We start from the raw sequence: 6,526 nt of genomic DNA, 5'->3' as shown, positions 1-6,526 counted from the left end.
AGAATCTGTGTAGCCGATGGAGGAAGGCAAGGGCAAACGTCAAGAAAAAGAAGCGCGCAAATACAAGGAGATTGGCGCGAGCAACAAGTAATCTTCCCAAGAATCAGGGGAGGCCCTTCAATTAGCAGTCCTCTGGTCATCACTACACACATTGCTCATTACGAAGTGTCAAAAGTCCTGGTGGACACTGGCAGCGAATCAGACATCATGTATGAGCAATGTTTCAGAAAACTGGATCCGGCAGACCAAGCAAGGCTTGAAATTGTGAATGCGCCGATCTCTGGTGTTTCCAATGAAATCATTCATCCCCTAGGTCAAATACAATTTGAGCTAACTATGGGGGATGAGAAACACAAGCGAGCCGAAGTTGTTAACTTCTTGGTCTTGCCCACCACTTCTTGCCACAATATGATCTTGGGTAGGGGAACGATTGCCCAATTCAACGCCATACCGTCGCCAGCGCACGGCGCGTTGGGGTTCCCAACACCAACAGGTGTAACTTTTGTATACCGAGATCATTTGTGCGCAGTGACAAGTACTCCGCGGGAGGGGAGAATGAAAATTCCAATGGCAGAAAACGCGCCAGAGGAATGGATTCTCAACCCGAAATTCCCGGAGCAAAAAATCACAATTGGCGCTACGATATCAGACGACACGAGGTTGAGAATGAAAAGGTTGCTCACAGCATATATGTCGGTCTTCGCGTGGCAACACTCTGATATGACTGGGGTTCCGCGAGACCTGGCGCAGCATTCTCTAAACACCTTCAAGTCTGTAGAGCCAATTGCTCAAAGAAGAGAATCATGGGGGATGAAAAGGCGAGGGCCATGAATGAACAGGTTGAGGACCTATTGCGCGCAAACATCATCCGCCCGATACGATACCAGACATGGGTAGCCAATCCTGTGATGGTAAAGAAAAGTAACGGGTCATGGAGGATGTGCATTGACTTCAAGGACCTCAACAAAGCGTGCCCAAAGGATTGTTACCCCCTACCAAACATCGATGCAAAGGTGGACTCCGTGGCGCCATTCAAGCTAAAATGTTTCCTGGATGCCTACAAAGGCTATCACCAGATTCAAATGGCACCACAAGATGAGGACAAGACCGCCTTCAGAACCGACAAGGGTGTTTTTTGCTACACAAAAATGCCCTTTGGTTTGAAGAATGCGGGCGCCACCTATCAAAGACTTATGGATGCCGTTTTCAGCGAGCAAATCGGAAGAAACCTAGAAGTCTATGTGGATGATTTGGTGATCAAGAGCAGGGAGGAAAAGCAAATGCTCAAAGACATCGAAGAAACCCTTGGGCGCCTAAAGGAAGTTAACATGAAGCTCAATCCGAGCAAATGTACTTTCGGCGTACTAGAGGGAAAATTTCTAGGTGTAATGATCACCAAGGATGGTTTCAAGGTGAACCCTGAGAAGGTGGAGGCCATCATATGCCCAGGCACCACACATGCTCAGGCATCATATGCCCAGGCACACATATGCTCGCGCATCACATATGCTCACGCATATCACATATGCGCGCGGCGCATCAGCGCGCGGCGCATATCACATGCTCGTGCATATCACATCTGCGCATGAAACATCTGCGCGTGAGAATAAAGAGAAGACCTCGCGCATCCTCAGGATTGGCGCATATCACACATGCACATAATCAACCTCATCCTTATCCAAATCAGGATTAGGGCAACCTTGATTGTGCACGTCAGACAACCTTCCAGAAGGTATCTTTTTAAGGAATAAGAATATGCTGATGTTGACAGCTGCCGAATGAAAGGTGGACAACTCAGCATAACCCATGTGCTACCACGTGATTATAACCAATGAGAAAGCACCAGGTGTCCCAGAGGACACGTGGCGCAGAGCAATTGGAGGAGGCCAACAAGGCTGAGCCCAATCAGTGGAAACCCTAGCACTATAAATACAGCATCAACTCCACAAGGAGAGGGACTCATTCATTCACATTCAATCATATTCAATTACATTCACCACCAGACAGTTACAGCCAGTAACACAATCACACAGAGTATTCAGCTACTAAGCAATACTCTCCAGATTTCCTTACTCTGATATTATTATCTTCTCCCACGAAATACTTATTCTCACACCGGAGGGTTACCCCAAAGAGGACCCCTCTGTCCCTTTCTGAGGGGTAAGTTGACGGTGCTGTTCATTTTGTAGGTGGAAGAACCCAGATCCAAGAAAACCATCGGTGAAATAGTATAATCATACCCGAGGAAAGTAGATCGTCTACCAGAGAGTCGATCCACGTTTCTTCAGGAATCATTAACCGATATTTAAGAATGGCTCGATACTCCACTCCTAACATGCGCTGGTCTAACCCTTCGATAGGGTGACAGTCAAAAAGTCTAAACATATGATTAAAGTTGAATATATGGCACCTAAAAAGTAATAACTTCTTACTATATGTATTTTCACCTTTTGTAAAGATGAATATGTTTTCACCTTTTTTAAATGTGCAAATAGATAGAAGAGCATGATTTGACCCGTATAAGCTATATATACGAGGTTCTGAAAATATATGACCAGTACAGTTTGAAATGGTAATTATTAATTGCATATATATCAATATATCATATATCATTCTCTAAACTTACACTGTATATTTATTAAAAACAAGTTTTTAACACCTAATGTAGAATGTTATTCTACCATGATTCAAAGAAATATACAATTTTAAAACCTTAGAAGATGATGATATATACAGGGACCCAACTGGTGGTAACAACATTATTAAAGAGCAAATAAAAACTTGATTAATTTAGGGCAAATAAAAACTCCGATTATCTTTTTTAGATTTATTTGATATTTATAATTTCTATTAAATGATATTGATTGACTGTGCCACATCTCATTTATGTCGATGATGTGGTTTTTGTGGGGAGAATTGGAAGAGGTAAATGCTCGAAATATTTGTCGTATACTTAGATGTTTTCATATGGTGTTGCGGTTAAAAGTGAATTTGTCAAAGTGTCGGGTCTTTGGGACATGCGTGTCTCCGGCATAAATACAACAGATGGCAAGTTTACTCCGGTATCTGGTGGGGAATTTTCCGTTTAAGCATTGGATTATTTTTTAGGTTTATTAGATTAATTGGGTTGCTTGGCAACGGGTTATTGCACCAAAAGAATATGATGGACTTGGCCTAGGTTCACTCCGGGATTCAAATATCACAATGCTGACAAAATGGTGGTGGCAATTTAAAGGAGAGCGATATAGATTGTGGAGAAGGGTGATTTGGTCAATACATCGTTCATCGAGGGACTGACTAAGTATTCCAGCAAAACTTTCGGTTCAAAGTTCATGGAAATAGATTAAGAGGACAGTGGTTGAGTCAACTTTGTTGGGGATTAGACTAGATGTACTGACAAAACTAGTGCTAAAAAGTGGGAATAACACCTTATTTTGACTCGACTATTGGATTGGATATGAGATACTTAGGATCAAATTACCATTTTTGTATGGTCTCAAGAGGCAAAAAGAGTGTAATGTGGCAGGTCATTTAGTGATGGTGGATGGTGTTATTTGCAGCACTTGTAGTTGGGGAAGAGCGTCGCGCCCGGGCTCGGGAATTGAGGAGCTAAGACAATTTCTCCTACTATGTCAAGAAGTGATTTTAGTGACCAGATCTGACACGATAAACTGGGTTTTGGATACTACAGGGGTTACTCAACTTCTAGCTTGAAAGGGAAAATTAAAGATGTATGTTCTGATAACCCAGGTTATACAATTGTACGGAATAATTGGCTTCCGGTTCGCGTCTTGCTGGCTAAACGGAGTATAATGGTCCATGTGGATTTCCCGGCTTGTGGTGAATCAGAGAACCGAGCATGTCTTTATTTCTTGCAGTTTGGCTCAGGCGATTACACTATGGTGTAAAGTCCCTCATATATTCGCGTTTAACTATCAAGATACTCTTGACTTATACAGGTACACTAAGTTTCAAAGAAGAAAGGCCTCTTTCCACGAGGTTTGTCTTGCTTTGATGTGGTGCTTATAGAAGGCGCGAAACGGCATGGTGTTTAATGGCAAGGCGGTAACGGTGGAAAGGGTGGCGGGGGATATAAGGGCTCTTAGTTTTCTTTCGGTAAAATATAGATCAGGTAGTATGTTTTTGCCATGGAAGGATTGGGGTAGAATTAATGTATAACTAGGTGAAATTATTTGTCTATGTTGTTTCTACTGGTGGTTTTGGTGTTGTAGGTTAGTTTCAAGCTTGGCTCGACCTAGTTGTAATCTTGGTGGTTTTAATGTAATCGTTTGTTTGTTGGCCGTTAAAAAATTGGTATTGACCGATAATAATCCCAAGTCAATAAATATGTCGCCACTAGCGGTCTCAAATTTTAAAAAGTTGGCCCTCAATGGTCCCCCGTTAAAAAAGACTTAACGACTTTTTTCGAATTTCAAACTTATGTTTTAGGGCTTATGATCCAAAGAAGAATACGAGTCGATTAACGTAAAGCCTAGTTCTAAACGGTGCTCCAAAGCGACGAAAGAGTGCTTCAATTTGGTTGTTTGAATTTCCATTTAACAAAAAAAAAGACGGTTTAGATCATCGTTTCGGGCTAAGTTTACATTAATCGACTTGATCCTCCTTCGATCAAAGGCCCTAAAACATTAGTTTGAAATTCGGGAATACACACACACACATACACACAGACAGATATATATATATATATATATATATATATATATATATATATATATATATATATATAATGTTGTTAATTCCTTTATAACTGCTGATCATTGGGGAAATTTTTTTTAAATTTGGGACGGCCAGCGGCGATAAACTGACTGGGTAATACTATCGGTCAATACCATTTAATAAGGATTATTAAATCTTTTTTTTAAACGGTCAACCAAAGCGAAAATTTTATAAACAAAACAATACGAAACGTCACATGCAAGGTAATAGTAACGATCACAAAGAACGTCTCCACCAAATAAAACAAACAACACTTAACTCACCGCCCATTACAACGTAAAATTAAAACTTCTTCATTTCTCCCAAGTTAGGCCCGCATTTTTTTCCCGGTTCTTTACCCACAAGAAGCTCAACGCTTTAATCTCACCGACCATGCTCCCAATATTAATTGGTTTCCCCTCGTGCACGAGTGCATTCCTTGCCCACCAGAGACACCAAACCATTGTCAAACACACCGCATTAATGGCTTTTGCTTTCCGTTTTGATCGTTGATAAAACCGATGCAACTCCAACAAATCTTTAACCGAAAAGGCAAAAAAATGGATTTATTTAAATCTTGTAAACCTTTTTTTAAAGATAGTGATTTTAGAAAAATAAATGAAACATAAAATTAAAACAGTTAGCAAGGTCAACATGGTTTAGGGAACTGGAGAGGGTTACTTATGTTAGTAATTTTTATGACTGAATGTATAGTGGATGAGTTTGCATACGTCAGGGGTGCATTTGGGTTATTTCTGAAAAGTGGTTGCAAAGTGGATCTGCTCGTTGACCACGTGGGTGCAAAGAGTACTTTTCTCTTGTATATATTTAGTCGTCAGTTTTTCTTTACATTTATTCAGTTTGACTATCAATTCGACAGAAATTTGTGCTTAATTGTTTATTTTGTGTATTCATAGGTAACAAGCAAGGCACGTGAAGCTTTGATGTATTATGCGAGTTCGAGATATGAAGATATGAAGGTGTGAAAAACCACCACCAATTTTCCTGACAGTACGCTATATTCAGCTAATATAGTAGAATGATAACAAAGCATTCCGCGTAACATTCCGGATCTTTCATATTCGTATTCGTATTTGTTTACCTATTTAGGAATGTAATTCGGATCTTTCGTATCAATTAAATCGTACATTTATTAGTAATTAATTGTGCTTAACTTAGTTTGTAATTCATAAATGTCAATCATGCCAAATAATCCTTAGAAACTCTTAAAATCGCTTAAAATGACTAAAAAGATGCATTTTTGGAACTTCATGGACTAAAAATGTCAAAGTTGGAAAATCTGGTGAAAACCACCCACAACGATACACGATGGGTTTCTCTTAACTCCATAACGTATCTCTGCCGACGGTCAAATCAGACTTTTGTTATTTTTGGTTCGTTTATTGTTAAATCTTGTCTTAAACGACCTAAATCACTAAAATTAAGGTCCATAAAATTCATCTGATGTTGTAGCATGTCTATATTCATTTGTTCTTAGCACTTTCCGGGTAAGTTATCTTTTGCAATTTTGTTCACTTTTATTCAATAGCCAATAACCCTCAATCAATTTATGAGTTTGAGTGGATTTACTGAGTCAATTGGACTCCGACCCGTTCAAGCGCAAATTAGTCAACAAAGTTGACTAATCGATTTCTATCACTTCAGGTCGGAACTAGCTTTCAGACCAGAATACTTTTATGTTTCTGTTGAGATTTAAAGTGTACTGATCCAAACCCAACTCCTGACTCGCAGTTTGGATTCTGGTCAGTATCAGCTCGCTTATTTACTGAAAATATCGTAACCAAAGTTC

This window comes from Bidens hawaiensis, unplaced genomic scaffold, assembly GCF_021521415.1.
Source record: "Bidens hawaiensis isolate Kalapana, Puna unplaced genomic scaffold, B.hawaiensis_p1.1 tig00005588_1, whole genome shotgun sequence".
Lineage (NCBI taxonomy): Eukaryota > Viridiplantae > Streptophyta > Magnoliopsida > Asterales > Asteraceae > Bidens > Bidens hawaiensis.
Note: the sequence above shows the minus strand (reverse complement) of the source record.